General features: G+C 46.1%; 1 long non-coding RNA gene across 2 annotated transcripts in view; it reads right to left on the bottom strand.

The window, feature by feature from the left end:
- The window catches only part of LOC307094882, a 247,968-nt gene that overhangs the window by 182,650 nt on the left and 46,484 nt on the right, over positions 1–18,834 (bottom strand). For both annotated transcript variants that reach the window (XR_013813138.1, XR_013813139.1), the window contains exon 3: positions 10,052–10,115. This is a non-coding gene — a long non-coding RNA (uncharacterized lncRNA). The remainder of the gene's footprint in view (positions 1–10,051; positions 10,116–18,834) is intronic.

The raw sequence follows: 18,834 nt of genomic DNA, 5'->3' as shown, positions 1-18,834 counted from the left end.
CACAGAGCCAAATATCAACAGGACAACGATTGACATTTCTTTGGAGAGCCACATTTTTTAAACTTAAACTTCTTCTAACGCCACTTCTTCAAAATAGACTCGCCCAGGCCGTGGTATTTTGTGGAAGAGCCACACTCAAGGGGCCACAGAGTCGTGTGTGGCTCACGAGCCGCAGTTTGCCGCCGACCACGGCCCTAGAACACATTTATAGCCACACTAGAGGCCCAGTGCACAAAATTCGTGCAAGAATAGGCCTTCCTTTCCCCAGCTGCCGGCACCATCTTCCCTCGGACACCTGGGACCTGGGACCTGAGCTTCCCTTGCAGCCCCAGCTTCACCCGGAAGGTCGTCCGGAAGGACGTCCGGTCTAATCAGCATATTATGCCTTTATTATTATAGATGACAATGAGAAAATGATAAACACTCTTTGTAGCTAAGACCATGGTGTAATTTCTGCGAGATAACATGCGTGCCTTTCCCGTTGGGGTTCTTCTGATCATCACTGCTGGTTTTGTCTGTACAGAGGGAGACCTAAGGAGACATGCCCTATTGTTCCATGCCTACTGGTGATGCTCAAACAACATGCCATTGGGTCATGCATGCAAACAGAATGCGCTCGCTCCCCTCAAGTGAGTTCACGTGTCCACATTACTGGCACGTGTGGAATCGGGCTGTTCTACTTCATGTGTGTTCAGACTCCACATTTTGCATAAAACAGGAAACCACTTCCTTAAAGCACAGGAAAGAATCCACCTGCAAACAGATGTTCACCACAGTTTGCCTTTCCCATTCCCAACCGACAGTCCAAACATTGTCCCAAGACTGGCGAGCCTGCGTTAATGGAAACTTTCATTTTTTTAAAAAGTTTTGTTGAAAGTGTTAGACATTTTCATTTTTAAAAATATATATATTTTTATTGATTTCAGAGAGGAAGGGAGAAGGAGAGAGAGACAGAAACATCAGTGATGAGAGAGAATCATGGATCGGCTGCCTCCTGCACGCCCCACACTGGGGATCGAGCCCGCAACCCGGGCATGTGCCCTGACTGGGAATTGAACCAGTGACCTCCTGGTTCATAGGTTGATGCTCAACCACTGAGCCACACTGGCTGGGCTGAAAACTTTCATTTTTAAGCAACCCATGGACGCCTTAAGACAGCTGAGCTGCTAAAAAACACCCATAAATAACATGGAAGGTGCACGTATACAGATGACCACAGTAATGATTTCTTAACCCACCAAATACTTTGATGTTTTTTTCTGAACCTAGACAATATATAATTTTCAGGCCCCCATTTCAAAATTCCATCCTGATTGTCTGTATGCCCCATGCAGACTTTTTTTTTTTAATATATATTTTTTGATTTCAAAGAGGAAGAGTGAGGGAGAGAGAGAAACATCAATGATGAGAGAGAATCATGGATCGGCTGCCTCCTGCACTCCCCCTACTGGGGATCGAGCCAGCAACCCGGGCATGTGCCCTGACCAGGAATCGAACCCTGACCTCCTGGTTCCTAGGTCGATGCTCAACCACTGAGCCACACCGGCTGGCCCCTTTCCATTCTTATTCAATGGGCGAAGGGGACCAGTTTCTGTTGACATGTTTCTATAACATGCAGCCACTTGGCAGGATGTAGTGAGGTCGGGAAAGGGGTGTTTTGGGGGAGCAGTGGCAGGAACCCACAGAGTACCCCGCTGTCCCGATGGCGCAGGAAGGAGGAAATGGGGCCTGAGCCCCACGTGCTTGCTCACTGCCAGCATCAAGCTGTGCTGCCGACCCGGGCTTTGAGGAGGAAACTCTGACATTTAAGAGAACCTCCTCAGCTTCATGAAACGCATGTGGAAGTCTATAAATATTGATCCAACACGAGTGCCATGAATAATTTATCGTGAAATATACTTTCTTTGTCTTTCCGTCTTTCAAGCCGCTAGGTTTTTTTTTTTTTTTTCACTCTAAAAATTTATAGTTAGACAAGCATCTTTTTCCTCTCTCATTTTAGAGTCTTTTCTTACTTTTAGAGAGAAAGTGATATTTTCCAAAGATGTTTGAAGTGGGGGAGAGAGGGTGAGGACCAACAATATACACATTGCCAAAAATCTCAAGATATGGGGGAAACATATATCTTGAGATTTTTTTTAAAAATCAGATATAGCCCTAACTGGTTTGGCTCAGTGGATAGAGCGTCGGCCTGCGGACTGAAGGGTCCCAGGTTCGATTCTGGTCAAGGTCATGTACCTTGGTTGCGGGCCCATCCCCAGTAGGGAGTGTGGAGGAGGCAGCTGAATCGATGTTTCTCTCTCAGCGATGTTTCTAACTCTCTCTCCCTCTCCCTTCCTTTCTGTAAAAAGTCAATAAAATATACATATATATAAAAAAGCAGATATAATTTGTTGTCATAATTTTGTCTCCTCAATGCCTATTCTCCTCTTGCAGAATCATTTAAACATCTCTTGTGTTGACTTGAATAAAAACAGGGATTTTATGTGTTGGAACTACAGGTTCCATCCCAAAATATTCTCTAAGGAACACGGGACAGCCTGCCTGGAAGGCGCGGTAAATATTCCCACGGCTCACAACGAGGCAGGCTTTGATTGATCCTGATTCTGGGTCCTTTTTGGAATGTCTGTCGATCTTTTCACAAGGGGTCAAAGTGTCTTTCTCTCCTTCCCTTCTCTCCCTGCACCCCCAGACAGGGATTCGTAGATGTAAATGCCTCACATGAATTGCTTGGACAAGTATTGCAGGAGGAGCCCTTGGTTGTGAGTTCTTTAGGCTTTTCTTAGCCCCTAAATCTGTTCAGATCAAAGGATTTTATTGTGTGTTTTTTGTTTGTTTGTTTCCTCCATGTTGAGCTTGCCATCTCAGATTCTTCATTTGCGAAAAAATGCCACACCGACATCAATAACAACACCTGCCTCAAAACACTGCTCAGAAGGTTGAATAAAGAGTACGCATTTGAGCTGGTATGAAAAAGTGTCTAAATGTGTTCCTTCTTTTTTCACCTAGTCCATAGCAGTAGCCTCCTAACCATTCTGTAATATTCCCCCTAATTTATACTGTAGGGAGAGCTATTGCCCTGAAATGGATATCTATTGGGGGTGGGGGATGGGGGAGAAAGGGTTGACCCTGAAAAGCATTTGGTGACATATTTGATAAATGACTAGGTTTTAGAAATGATTATGACATGCCTACTAGATATTCAGTGAGGTCATATGACAGAAGGGACCACTGGGGGAAGCTACCATATTCCATGTAATAATGTTCATGGCAGCATGGTTAGCTGTCTCTGTCCATACTATTTAAATCTTGGCCATACATCTGTTTTTTAAATCCTCACCCGAGGATATTTTTCCATTGATTTTCAGAAAGAGTGGAAGAGAGAGGGAAAGACAGACAGAGAGAGAGAGAAATCCATGTGTGAGAAACACATCAATTGGTTGCCTCCTGCACACGCTCCGACCAGGGCCCAGGCCAGGGAGGAACCTGCAACCGAGGTACATGCCCTTGATTGGAATTGAACCCAGGACTCTTTGGTCAGCAGGCTGATGCCTCTATCCAATGAGCCAAACCAGCTAGGGCTTGGCCATAAATTTGGAGGTGACTACTTGAAGGGGTGATTGGTCTGTCAAACAAAACTGTGTGTGAGACTCAAGCATTAGGCTTTCTGGAAATGTACAGAAATTTTCTAATGTCACGTTAATCCCATTGTATTGTTTACGTGTGGAGGGGGGGACACATTTTACATTAAGTGCCTCTGTTACTTGGACACACTGGTGACAGAATGAAAATGTGACCATCGGGCCCAGCCGGTGTGGCTCAGTGGTTGAGCGTCCAGCTACGAATAAGAAAGTCATGGTTCGATTCCCGGTCAGGGCACAGGCCCAGGTTGCGGGCTTGATCCCCAGTGTGGGGCGTGAAGGAGGCAGCCGATCCATGGTTCTCTCTCATCACTGATGTTTCTATCTCTCTCCCTCTCGCTTCTTCTCTGAAATCAATAAAACGTTAAAAAAAAATATGACAATCGGGCAATGTTACTTGCATCCTGTTTATACAATGTGCATAGATGTGCTGTTTATAGGGGAAGTTTGGACAGCAAACATCAGCCCCATTTTTCTCTGAGCTGTCTGCTCCAACAGAGGGACAGGCAGCGTTCACAAAGGGCTCGGCTCCCGGTGTCCACAGCGTTAAGAGGGTTAAAGGTCAGGCAGGGGGACTTGATGGCTGCCATCCCGCAGTCCTCAAGGGCAGGATCACTAATGGGTGACCTTGGGGTTCGACCGCTCCAGCCCCGAGAAGATCAAGTCTCACGCCCTCCTGCTGGGGCGATGACCCCTCCTGTTCGCCCTCTCCCCGGCCTAACCTTTCCCTCACGGATCTCTGACCAAAATAGGAAGCCAGCACCTGCTGGGGACTGCGGTCAGAGGCTGTGGGCTTGGCCATCTCCCACGATTTCATGTGAGTAAACTGTGGGATCCTAATGAAATACAGCGCAGGTCTGTGGGCGTGTGTGCAGCAAGTAATTATATTGTTACTGACCGCACGCAACACAGATTCTGTAACAGCCTGTGTACGCGGTGAATCAATCGTAATCAGGTTGACCATATATTTGTGAATTGTTGGTGGGGACATTACAGCTCCTGCTATTCACATTAACACTGATAATAGTGCCACAGTGTTGATTCCCTCACACCGAAAGAGACCGAGTAATTTTACAAGACCTTAGATCAGTGGTCGGCAAACTCATTAGTCCACAGAGCCAAATATCAACAGTACCACGATTGAAATTTCTTTGGAGAGCCACATTTTTTAAACGTAAACTTCTTCTAACGCCACTTCTTCAAAATAGACTCGCCCAGGCCGAGGTATTTTGTGGAAGAGCCACACTCAAGGGGCCAAAGAGCCGCATGTGGCTTGCGAGCCACAGTTTGCCGGACAGCAATGCAGCATGCACTAATGTTAACAGAGGGTCCAGGAATCATGGAAGTGATTCGATGAAAAATATTTGGTGAGGTCAGCCGGGATGAATTTCATGCTTGGAGGGGAGGAGGGAGGGATGTTCCCATTGGAAATGACTCTGGCCCTAGCTGGTTTGTCTCAGTGGATAGAGCGTCGGCCTGCAGACTGAAGGGTCCCGGGTTCAATTCCAGTCAAGAGCACCTGCCCGGGTTGTGGGTTCGATTCCCAGTAGGGGTGTGTGGGAGGCAGCCGATCCATGATTCTCTCTCATCATGGATGTTTCTATCTCTCTCCCCCTCTCCCTTCCTCTCTGAAATCAATAAAAAATATTCAAAAAATAGCTAGTGAATTAAGTGAATGTGTTTGCTACTAATACTGTGTAGTAGGGGCCTGAAATATCTTTAGCTGGAACTTGTCATGGTCAGATACAAATATATAGGGTGTCCCCCAAACTGTACACACACACTGAGTAATGATAAAGGCAGTGCTTATCAAAATACATTTCATTGTCAAAATTGAGCTATGAGCTGTCAAAGTGTGTATTCATTTGCGGAGGACAACCTGGATTTTCTTCTCTGGAAGAAAAGGATTTTAGGGGTGTGCTTAGGAAGGGGACAGAGAGTATAGAGAGTCATAACTTGTTGTTGTTAATCCTCATCCGAGGATATTTTTCCACTGATTTTTAGAGAGACTGAAATAAAGAGGGAGAGACAGAGAGGGAAATATTGATGTGAGAGAAACACATTGATTGGTTGTCTCCTGGACGCACCCTGAACAGGGCCTGGGCTGGGGAGGAGCCTGCAACCCAGGTACGTGCCCTTGACAGAAATCAAACCTGGGACCCTTTGGTCCGCAGGCGGATGCTCTATCCACTGAGCTAAACCGGCTAGGGCTTTGGTCAGCAAACTCATGAGTCCACAGAGCCAAATATCAACAGTACAACGATTGAAATTTCTTTGGAGAGCCACATTTTTTAAACTTAAACTTCTTCTAACGCCACTTCTTCAAAATAGACTCGCCCAGGCCGTGGTGTTTTGTGGAAGAGCCACACTCAGGGGGCCAAAGAGCCGCATGTGGCTCGCGAGCCGCAGTTTGCCGACCCCTGGGGTCTTTGTTTTGCACGAGGAGCGAGGGGGAAAGAGCAGGGCGAGCTCTAATTTATATTTCCTCCAACCACCAAGATTCAATGTTCCTCCCCCTTCTCCTCACGGCCCGCTCCCCTGCCTTTTTCCTATTCTAATTTTTAAGAAAAACACACTGACATGGTGAGAGAAATGACTACCCCAGAGTCAAGGGCAGAAAACAAAAACAAAAACACGAGGAGACAGACTTCCCCAAGCTCCCCAGCCCCAGGGCCCAGCTGACTGGGGAAAGCGGAGCCCTGAGCCCTCCCAGCGGGGTCACGGGCTGACACTGACCTTGGGGGCCTCGGGCTCTGTCTTGCCATCTGCACCGACGTGAACTCTGCCTCCCAAACTCGGCTCCCCCATGACAGGTGACTAGTAAAAACACGTGTGCACGGACCCAGGGCTTTCCTGGGCACGTGTGTTTGTGCCGCAGATCACAGACGGCAGGCGAAGGCGGGCGCAACGTCATTGGAAACACGTGGCGCTGATTGGAGCGCTGTGCTCCCGCCTGTCCGCAGACTGGCCGGCACCTGCAGGCTCTGTCTCTCCCACGTGACAGACGTGGGGTCACGTGATGCCGTGCTACTTCGGTGCAAAAATAAAGGCATGGTTCAAAGTGCCGCCTTCTTTGCCTTGAATGTGTCCTTACGGGTCCCCGACCTGGCAAGTGCGTGGCCGAGGTGTTGGTCGAGATGTGGCGCCTGCCTTAGCTGGTGTGGCTCAGTGGATAGTGTCCGTCTGTGGACTGAAGGGTCCCGGGTTCGATTCCTGGTCAGGGGCACAGGCCCGGGTGGTGGGCTCGATCCCCAGTAGGGGGCGTGCGGGAGGCAGCCGATCCATGATTCTCTCTCATCATTGATGTTTCTCTCTCTCTCTCTCTCTCCCTACCTCTCTGAAATCAATAAAAATATATGTATTTTAAAAAAGTGTCACCTGTCTTTAATTTGCTCTTTTTTAAAATATATATTTTATTGATTTTTTTACAGAGAGGAAGGGAGAGGGAGAGAGAGTTAGAAACATCGATGAGAGAGAAACATCGATCAGCCGCCTCCTGCACACCCCCCACTGGGGATGTGCCTGCAACCAAGGTACATGCCCTTGACCGGAATCGAACCTGGGACCCTTCAGTCCGCAGGCCGACGCTCTATCCACTGAGCCAAACCGGTTAGGGCTTCAAGCATTCTTAGGTGCTTTTGCCCGCGTCGCCCTTCCACCTCGTTCTGTCCTTGCTACAGAAACAGATGCATGAGAACTATTACTCTGAGTCCTGCTCCTTTAAATCCTTTCTTCCCCCACTCCTTCATTCCTCAGATCACCCAGATTAAAACCCCCCACCAGTCAGAACGCTCCAGCCTGACCTGAACCCCTCCAGGGCTCAGACTTTCTCTATAAATGCAGTTAGTTACCTTTAGGAGAAGAGCCTGAACAGTGTAGAGGTAATGGCCCAGGATCTGTGGCCAATTAGAGCCAAGTTCATGTCTCACCCCCACCATTTCCTAATTGTGTGATATAGGCACATGGGTACACTTTCTGAGCGTCCAGCTCACCACCTGCAAAGTAGAGATGATGTTTTGCATCCTTGGTGGCTTGCCATGAGAATGCATGGTAGAATTCCCAAGAAAAGTATGAGGAGATGAAGGCATCCGGGCTATTCTTCGGAGTCTCACCCTCCTCATCATTTAGGGCTAGATTCTCTTTCCCGTCACTTCTGAACAATGATACCCGCCTGACTCCTTGTGTGTCAATCATAACAGAAAACAGCATACATTCACTCTTAGCTCAAGAGATGATGTTGACCTTCACATACAGCACGTGGGGAACAGTAAAAAAAAGCAACAGAAACTCTGGTACGTGGACTTTTACTCAGAGAGAGCTTCTACTCAATGTGTCCTGGGTCTGGCCCAAATGTAGGAGGGAGGCATTCTGGGATTGCAGACGTAGGCCATACAAAGGCAGCATTTTAGCGGAGACCGTGAAGTCTAAGTTGGGTTGATTGTCCAGTGAAATCGTTAGCCAGAGACCTGGAAATCTGGTGGGACTTAGTGGGAAAGAAACCTGGGCAAGCTGGCTCTGGTGGGTGAGTGCTAGGGCAGGAGAGAAGCCATTTGTGGGGAGCCCCGGTGGGAGGTGGCCAGCAAGCCACTCTCTGGTCACTGGCCAGGGCATTGTGTGCTGAGTCATCGCTGCGCAGCTTTCTCATTCCCTGTCAATCGCCTGATCTTACTGCCTCCTCAACAGGGGCAATGGGACATGGGAAAATGAGACTAGAGTGAAAAATGAAAATACAATCCAACTTGAGTCGATAATCAACATCCATGCAACTCATTTCCCCCGTCTTAGTCTTCTGGACACTTCTCCAGTTGGGAATCTCTGAAATAGCCCAAAGACTCCCATTTCAAGATGCAATAAAACTAGCTATCATACCCTTGTTTGGTTCAACAGATAATCACAGGGTGTTACTCTAATGAACATTACATTTTTTTGGGATTTTGACTCAGTGGGATTTTGTTCCATTATTTTGTTCCTCATGGTGATTGTATTTATTTTATTGCCTGAGATGATTTGTGTTGCTTCTCCTAATGTACATTGAAATGCTGATAGAGTTTACATCTTAATACTTAATTTTACCATTGTTCTGTCGGTGACCAAACAGCATTTGGATATATGGATATTCTGATCAAACATAACATATATGCACACATTTACTTATAGACATAAGCTATTCAATTTTACACATGTGCATCTATCTATCTATCTATCTATCTATCTATCTATCTATCTATCCATCCATCCATCCATCTACCAACCTACCTACCTATGTACTTACCTACCTACCTACGTATCATCTATACAGAATTTCACACAGACAGAAATTCTGTTATCTGCACTTTAGGAGTAACTGTTGAAGGAAGAGGCAAGTTCTTTTCAAATAGCTGGCACCAATTTGTACTACAGTCTCAGGAAGGAAAGAGAGGGTAGGAAGCAAATATTGGCCAAACACCTACAATGTGCCAAACACATCATGCTAAACAATGGCAAATCTATAATTTCTCCTTGATTCTTACACAAACCTTATGATGAAGGGATCATTATCTTCAGGATAGCAATAAGGAAGCAGACTCTTGGAGGTAAGTGACTCATGGAAAGTTATTCAGCTTGAATTCAAACCCGCCTGACTCCAAAACAGATCACCACGGATATACATAGTAATAAACCCAAACTAGGTCTGGGGAAGGCAAGAAATAGATAGATATATAGATAGATAAATGGATGAGTGACGGATGGATGGATGAGTGGATAGACAGATGATAGATGTATGGATAAACAGATAATAGATGAATGGATGGATGGATGAATGCGTTATTGGATAGATGATAGACAGATGAATGGATGAATGGATGGACTGATGGATAGATGATCAATGGATGAATGGATGGAGGCATAGATAGCAGGTGTATCATCTCTTGCTTTTCCATTATGCCCCGCCCTCCTGGCTCTGGCGTGTGCACCCCCGGCTCTCTGCAAACACGGTGTGTGGCTTTGCCTCCGTGTGCCCTGCAGCATCCTGTACACTCCGCTGGGTGAGCCACGCACATGGAGTTTCATTCCACAATGGCCACTAATGATCCCTAATCAAGACACAATCTCCAAGGTAAACACACCACGGGCTTCTTTGTTTTTGCGGAGGGAGAACTGAGGGTTATTGATTCTCTCCCTGACCCAGGACAGATCTGTATGGATCTGCAGGAGATTGATGGCTCTTTTGATCCGAGGCTCAGCCAAGCCTGACGATGCAAGGCCACGTGAGAACTGGACCGTCACGGCGGCACCTGGGCCCACTCCGCCAGCTCCCTCCTCCTCCTCCTCCTCCTCCTCCTCCTCCTCCTCCTCCTCCTCCTCCTCCTCCTCCTCCTCCTCCTCCTCCTCCTCCTCCGTCCCTTTGAAAAACGCTGGTCAGTTCTGCTCACCTTGTCACAAGGCACATCCTGATGGAGATCTCTGCATAGGTTCCTGGCCTGGGCGTCTCTGACCCTAAGGGATTGAAAAAACAAACAAACACTTTTCAAAAAGACTATTTTCAATTGCATCACTCATATTTCCCAAGCCTCACAGAAGCTGCACATTTATTCACACGCATGTGGTCCAGGCTATTTGCTTCACGGTGGTCGCTTTGTCTGCAACACACGGAAGCAGCGAGAACAGGCGGGCTGATGTAGGCTCTGTCACACGTGTGGGAGACTCTGTGTGTCCTCTCCTCGGCCGCTGGGAGCGCCGCCTGCGGGGTGACAAAGGCTGATGACTGTCATCGGGGTGTAACGATGACCCGCCAGGTCTCAGGGAAGCTGAGGGTCTGTCAGAGGCCTGCTTATCGCCGCGGAGGCTCTGGGGTCCACTGACCACTTTGAGGTGCGTCACAGCCCGCCTGCAGCCAAACAAGGGAGTCTTTTCGACCCCAAACTTCTGCACGGATCTGCCTGGTGTGAGAAGCAGTGCTTTGAGAAGGGAAACAGTTCATTACAAAAGTACAGTGTCAGGGCCCAGCAGTGTGGCTCAGTGGTTGAGCATCGACCTGTGAACCAGGAGGTCACAATTCGATTCCTGGTCAAGGGCACATAGCCAGGTTGTGGGCTCGATCCCCAGTGGGGGGTGTGCAGGAGGCAGCCAATCAATGATTCTCTCTCATCATTGATGTTTATCTCTCTCTCCCCCCTCCCTTCCACTCTGAAATCAATAAAAAAATACTTTTAAAAAAAGTGCCATGTCAGATCTTAAACATTTACCTGGAGCAACTGGAGATATAATTAGAAGTTAAACCCAGTAGCCATCTATGTGTCTGCATAAGGAGTTGGACATAATACATAGATTGATGTGCGGGTATTAGTAAATACATATATTTTACTGCTGTTATTTTTATCCACCATTCCCCCCCACCCCCAATGTGGTTGTACTTATTTAAAGAGAAACATAAGCCCTCGCCAGTTTGGCTCAGTGGATAGAGCGCCGGCCTGTGGACAGAAAGGTCCTGCGTTTGATTCCGATCAAGGGCACATGCCTAGGTTGCAGGCTCAGTCCCCAGTGTGGGGCATGCAGGAGGCAGTCAATCAATGCTTCTCTCTCATCATTGATGTCTCTCTCTCTCCCTCTCCCTTCCTCTCTGAAATAAAAAAAAAAAAATAGATTAAAAAAATAGAAACTTTACATGGCAAGAGTTAACTTCCCCAAAGAGTTGACCGCAGGTTCGCTCAGCTGTGTAACTAGGATTTAAGAGGATGGGGAGGGAGGGAAGGAGGAGGAAAGTAAGCGAGACTCATCCATTTATTTCAGAATGTTTCTCCACCGCTGAGTGAGGATTTTTTAACGGCGCGAATGTTTGGTGACCGTTTTAAATCATCTTTGATGGCGCAGTGGTTGAGTCGATGGCCATGGTGTAGACAGAGACCTGGGGATGTGCAAGTCTAGCTGCTGGCCCCCCCGATGCCCATGCTACCCCCAGATCTTTGAGAAAAGTGAGAAGTGGCTCCTGGGGGGTGGGGTGGGGCATGACTCAGATAGCTCGGTGATGGTTCCTGCTGTTCCGGTCCTCCTAGCCCCGCTCTTCTCTCCCACCCCGCACGCTGGCTGCCATCACAAGGCCTCCGAGTTTATCTTACTGACCCCGGGGGCTGCAAGCCCGAGTCCGAGGCTGCGTGTGTGGTCAGCAGGGCGCTCCTCACTGACCTTCACGGCAGAGGTCAGACGGGCTCGCCGAGCGGCCAGACTTAGGTCACTTACACAGAATGTGATCCACCTCCCATCAGGCGCCTGGGCTAACAGACTGTTTGGTCTGTTGGCACACTTGTGGGGAAACGTTGCCAACCTCCCCGATGGCCACACGCACTGGGCTGGAGCCTGTGTCTGGCTGCCATGGTTTACAAAGCGCTTCTCTTCCGCCTCCATTTTTATTTCGCGACAATTCTGAAAGGATTTGAAGTGACTACAGTGAACAGCATAGGATAGCAATAAACCATCCACAACAAATTAGGGGACAGAAGTCAAAAGGGGAGGCAGAGGAGGAAGTTTTTTCAAGGTTGAGGAAAGCTCCAGTTGTATAGAGCACAGCACCTTTCTGTGAGCTTCCTAGTAGCCACGGCAAAAAGGGAAACTCGGTAGACTCCTCAATGGAAGGAAGGCCGTTTGCTCATGATGAGACAAATACTATTTTCCTGGCTTGGTCCCATTAAAAAATAAAAAGCAGGAGGTGGAAGACAAATTACATAAAGGCATTGGACACATGTCTTCAATGTAACTTAAACAAGAATTGCTAGAAACTGGCCAGGTCCATTAGCATCCCATTTATTCAGGGGCAACTTTTCAATGAGAATCATTAGCTATCTGGTATGGGTTTATGGAAGTTGGGACACCTCTCTGTCCCGCCCCCCTTATTTGATTAATCTAAAATATTTGGTATCTCGACTTTTTGGCATCATGAATAAGCATTATAAACCTTCATGTAAAAGCTCATGTAGATATATGTTTTTGTCTTGAGTACATAGTTAGGAATGAAATTGCTAGGTCATATGTTAACTCAGTTTTGAATTGTTTGAGGGACTGTCAGACTGTTTTCCAAACCAACTGGGCCACTTTACCTTCCACCAGCAATGTATGAGGGTTCCAATTTATCCACAGTCTTACCAACGCCTGGTATCTGATTTTTTGATTCTACTTATGCAGGTTGGTTGGCAAACTCGGTCTCCATGCCATTTCCAGTCTACCTCCTATTTTTGTAAACGAGGTCTTATGGGACCCTAGCTGGTTTGGCTCAGTGGCTAGAGCATTGGCCTGGGGACTGAAGGGTCCTGGGTTTGATTCTGGTCCAGGGCACATGCCCAGGTTGCAGGCTCCATCCCCAGTGTGGGACATGCAGGAGGCAGCTGATCAATGATTCTCTCTCATCATCGATGTTTCCATCTCTCTCTCCCTCTCTCTTCCTTTCTGAAATCAACAAATATTAAAACAAACAAAAAACCCCAAAGTCTTAAGGGAACACAGCCTGACTGTTTACCTAGACTCTATGGCAGCTTTCGAGCTCCGATGGTAGAGTTAAACAATGAAGACCATCTAACATGCAAAAGTCTAAGATATCTACAAAATCTAAGATATTACCAAACAAGTTTACCAACCCCTAGTCGAGAGAAAGACCTAAAAAGATCAGCTCTAAAAACTAAGAATTATCTACTTGCAGATCATATTCTGCTTATTTTAAAAACAGATAATATACACTGAGTGGCCAGATTATTATGATCTCTGAACGCATAATAATCTGGCCACTCAGTGTGTGTGTGTGTGTGTGTGTGTGTGTGTGTGTGTGTGTGTGTGTGTGTATGAGGTCCAGTGCATGAATTTGTGCATGGGTGGGGTCTGGCCAGCCTGGCCAGGGGAAGGGGACATGGGCGGTTGGCCGGCCTGCCTGCTGGTCGAACTCCTGGTCGAGGGGACAATTTGCATGTTAGCCTTTTATTATATAGGATATACACTGAGTGGCCATTTTATTATGTGTTCAGAGATCATCATAATCTGGCCACTCAGTGTGTGTGTGTGTGTGTGTGTGTGTGTGTGTATGTATATATATATTAGAAGCCCGGTGCATGAATTCATGCATGGGTGGGGTCTGGCCAGCCTAGCCAGCGGGAGGGGACATGGGCGGTTGGCTGGCCTGCCTGCTGGTCGAACTCCTGGTCGAGGGGACAATTTGTATGTTAGCCTTTTATTATATAAGATATACACTGAGTGGCCAGATTATTATGCATTCAGAGATCATCATAATCTGGCCACTCAGTGTATAATTTACCCCCCTAATGTCAGTAGAATCAGGTTAGGTTTAGCCCTCTTAGCTTTTTTAATGTGACTTAAACTTCAAAGTTTTGGGGTTTGGTGTTTCACTTCTCAAAAAAAGGTAGAAAAGTTGACAGTATTTTTTAGGAAAAAAATATATCTGAACTCTCTCTGGTGGGAACCTTTTTGGCCTCCATACTCAGTTGCTTTAAAATGTGTGAAATAATGTAAGGCCACTTTCTGTATTTAATTTGGGAGGCAGAAAGGTCCCAATTCAAGGACCTGTATTTGGAATTTTACAGGCATATTATATTTTGCTTTCACAAAACTTCTAACTGAAATAGGTTTTTTCTCCTAATATGAAAATCTTTCTTTTTAAAAAATTATCTTTTTTAGTACTTATTAGCAAAAATCCTTCTGCTGTTTCAATGCATCTAGAATTGAGTAATTGAAAACAAACAGCCCTAGCTGGTTTGGCTCAGTGGATAGAGCATCAGCCTGCGGACTGAAGGGTCCTGGGTTTGATTCCGGTCAAGGGCACGTACCTCGGTTGCAGGCTCCTCCCTGGCCCGGGCCCTGGTCGGGGCACGTGCAGGAGGCAACCAATCGATGTGTTCCTCTCACATCGATGTTTCTGTCTTTCCCTCTCTCTTCCACTCTCTCTAAAAATCAATGGAAAAATATCGTGTGATGATTAAAAAAAAACCCAAAATAACAAATAAAAAACAATGACCTTGACATAGAACTTATTAGGGAAAAATATGTGTTTACTGAGCTCCTGCCTGCCTTGTGTTAGCTGCTGGGGGAACTAGAAGTGTAAGAAATTAATCACTTTTCAGGGTTTTTCAAAGCAGGAAGGGGAACTAACATGAGAAAATCAGTGATTGCCGAATTGTGCAACACTTACTATAAATTCAGTAGAACACCTCCATGGTAGAAATTGACTTGGGATAAGCCAGTTGAAAAAAATTTATGGAGGACTCAAGGCTAAGCATCCTGATTAATAATAGAAATATACTAATAAAAACTGAATATTAATGACTCGCATAATCTTCCCATTGTAGGAAAATGGAGAGACCCTCCTAGAAATACATTAAATAATAAACATTATGCTAAGCGAAACAAGCCAGTCGGAGGAAGATAAATGTCACATGATCTCACTCATATGTGGGATATAATGATCAGTATAATTTGATGAACAAGAGTAGATCCAGAGACAAAGGTAGGGGACGTGGGGGTTAGAGATCAACCAAAGGACTTGTATGCATGCATATTAGCATAACCAATGGACACAGACACTGGGGTGGTGGGGGCTTGCCCAGGGTGGGAATGGCTGGGGAGGGGTCAATTGGGAAAAAGGAGACATATGTAAAACTTTAGACAATAAAAAATAAAAAATAATGAATATTACATTTCTCCAAAATGTTTTATTAATGAAGATAATTAGGAAATATGGTAAAAGTCAAAATACAGATTACTCCTTTGTGTGTTCAATTTTTAAACGGAAGATGATGTCTTCTGTGTTCAGAAATGTTGCCTGGCCGGTGTGGCTCAGTGGTTGAGCATCGACCTATGAACCAGGAGGTCACGGTTCGATTCCCGGTCAGGGCACAGGCCCGGGTTGCGGGCTCGATCCCCAGTGTGGGGCGTGCAGGAGGCAGCCCATCAATGATTCTCTCCCATCATTGTTGTTTCTCTCTTTCCCTCTCCCTTCCTCTCCGAAATCAACATAAATATATTAAAAGTAAAGAAATGTGTCGAACTTATGACATGAAAGACAAGGTCCCTTAGACAATAGGCTAAGAAGGTGCTGGTAATATGTGGCTGATCTTGTCACATGTTGTTGTTGTTGTTCTTGGTTTGTTTCATTCACTTCTGTCCCCTCGGGTCCCGCAACAGCCCGCGTCACAATAAATATTTGTTGGATGAACACGACATGAGTGAGTGTAAGAAGGAAGCTCTATGAAACGCACACAGGCAATGGAGGCTGATGGGCCCTGCTATCTTCCATGCAAACATCCCTCTTTCTAGAAATCTAATCTTTTTCCAGACCAATAGCATCTATTGGTGTAGACGAGAAGGTATTATCAACTGCTTCCTAACCACTTAAAAAAGTGATGATCTGCCCTAGCCAGTTTGGCTCAGTGGATAGCGCATCGGCTTGCAGACTGAAGGGTTCCGGGTTCGATTCCGTCAAGGGCACGTACCTTGGTTGCAGGCTCCTCCTTGGCCAGGGCCCTGGTCAGGGCGTGTGTGGGAGGCAACCAATCGGTGTGTTTCTCTCACATCAATGTTTCTCTCTGTCTCTCCCTCCCTCTTCCACACTCCCTAAAAATCAATGGAAAAAGATCCTCGAGTGAGGATTAACAAAAAACATTAAAAAATAAAAAATGATGGGCTGATGAGCATAAAGTTTTTAATTTGATGCTTAATACGGTGGTCTATATATTATTCAACAAAACATCTGTTCTGAGTTTTGCATTTTCATGCTCTGAAATTCTGTGTTCAAAAAGAATCTGGGGGCGGGATCTGAGGCATTTGTGACTTCATTCACAGTGAAGAGTAAAAATGAATAGGAGGGTTAGGTTTTGAAATGGCATTCACTCCCTTTTTGATCTCCATTTATAAAAATGGGGAGCAAAACCTTTGAACCTCCACTCTCTCATAAGAAGGTTGAGAAATATTGTTTGGAAGGGGAAGCATGGATTATGCTTGTGAGCAACAGGAAATTGATGAGCCAAACTGGGAAAGTATCTCTATATATAAAAGCCTAAGCGATGGTTACGACCGGACGACCGGCCAGTAGCTATGATGTGCACTGACCACCAGGGGGCAGATGCTCAATGCAGGAGCTACCCCCTGGTGGTCAGTGGGCTCCCACAATCAAACTCCCACCGCCGGCCTATCTCCCGCCATCCCTCCCCCCTGCCAGGCCCCATTGGCCCCAATCACCGGCCAGGCCGAGGGACCCCACCTGTGCACAAATTCTTGCACTAGGCCTCTAGTGAATTATAAGATGCCATGCATGAGATGAATGGAGAACAGAGCCCAGAGCTGAGTGTAGCCTCCTTACCTGCCTCCCCCCTGCTAACTGACAGGGTTCCTTTGCTTCTTCTGTACACCTTGGAGGTCTAAAGAAATAGAAGCCACTCATGCATAGCAACTGTTACTAGGGAAGAAAGAACTAGGAGAACAACTTAGAAGTCCACACGTTCCTTGTAACATTTGTGATTCCATTTCTCTAAATCCATTTCTTTAAAAAATGCAGTAACTCACTTTTCTTTGTTTCAGAGCTACAGAAAACAAAACCTCCATGGCTAGGACTATTTTCCTCAGCGGAAGGCAAAAAGAAAATAAAAATTGTAAAGAAAATAATATTTTGTGTCACGCACTTTCCCCCTTTAAGATAAACCATGCATTAAAAAACACACACACACACACACACACACACAAAACAGGCAAATTGAATGGTGAGTATGATGTATGTAATGAGTTGCAATGATATTGGAATTTTCCTAAGTATTTTTAATACTCAGGAATGGCAAGAGTTGCTTACCTAAACCCTAAGTGATATAAAAATTTTACCCCTTTGGTAAGTTATCTGACCACTAAATAAGAATTTTCCTGTATATAAAGTTCTCAGGATATCAACCAAGAATTTCGCCACAAACTCCCAAATGTGTCAACGTGAAGGACTTTTATGAAAAAAAAAAAAAGCACAAAACTAAGCTTCAAAATATTCACATCAATTGGGCGCAGTACAAGCTGCCTCTTATCTCTTATGTCACAAACATTCCATCAAAATACCTCCATAGCAGGACCACTCCTCCCATTTTAAAATAAAAAGGTCCAATACCCACAATTCCCTAACTCCCAGAACTAGGTCTTATCCTCATTAAGCCCTTGTTAGTGTCTAAAGCGATAGCTTCTCTCTGTAGTTCTCTCTCTAAGGCTTTCCCGTCTTAAATGAAGTGTCCTGTGAACGCTTCCAAACAAGAAAACTTCCATGAAAGTGTCACAAATGTCCGGCCGTTTTGGAAATTTGCAGATAAATGAGGCTGTCGCTTAAAATGTAGCTGCAGCCCTAACTGGTGTGGCTCAGTGGATAGAGCGGCGGCCTGCGGACTGGGGGGTCCCAGTTCGATTCCGGTCAAGGGCACGTACCTTTGTTGCGGGCACATCCCCAGTGGGGGGTGTGTAGGAGGCAGCTGATGGATGTTTCTAACTCTCGATCCCTCTCCCTTCCTCTCTGTAAAAAAGTCAATAAAATATATTTTTAAAAAATGTAGCTGCATTTGGGTATGCAAAGAAGAGTGATGCCCAGCATGGTGTCCGTGACCGTGGGAAGAACGCAGAAGCAGGGAGAATGTGTGTGTCACCCGCCCCCTTCCCATTCCCCGTGCACAACTCATTTCATGCATTCTACAAGGCGAGCCCCGAAGTTGGGCTTCAAAAGCAATTTCAGCAGCAAAATAAGGTGCTTTTCTCCAATTTTCCAGCCATTTGTACGGGGTTAGCGTTGTTTACCCACCTCGTACAATGGTATTTACATACCCCTTTGAAGAAAATTGGTGGGTATGATTTATGGAGTACTGTAAGCGCACAATTTTCCATGTAGTGAACCTAATCTGAAAGCTCACTTGCAAAGGTCGCTCTGGCCACACAAATACCAAGTCTCCTCTTTGGAATAAGTTAGGATATTCATTTTTCTTGGAAAATGTCAGCAGCGCCCCGGTCCGGGGGTTAGTTTATGCAGATAAATGCGTAAGACTTTAATCTGAGAGCAAAAATACTCCACGCGATGCGAGCGGGCAGTCCATCTATCACTGTTAAGACCTGTAATTTGTTTTTATTGAAATCTCCAGCCAGGCGGAGTGGGCAACAGGACCATTAACACGGCACCCCCCGCCTAAGCCGGGATCAAGGCACAAAAACGCGC

This window comes from Cnephaeus nilssonii, assembly GCF_951640355.1.
Source record: "Cnephaeus nilssonii genome assembly, chromosome: 24".
Taxonomy (NCBI): domain Eukaryota; kingdom Metazoa; phylum Chordata; class Mammalia; order Chiroptera; family Vespertilionidae; genus Cnephaeus; species Cnephaeus nilssonii.
The sequence above is the reverse complement of the archived record's forward strand: the minus strand, read 5'-3'. Positions and strand labels throughout refer to the sequence as shown.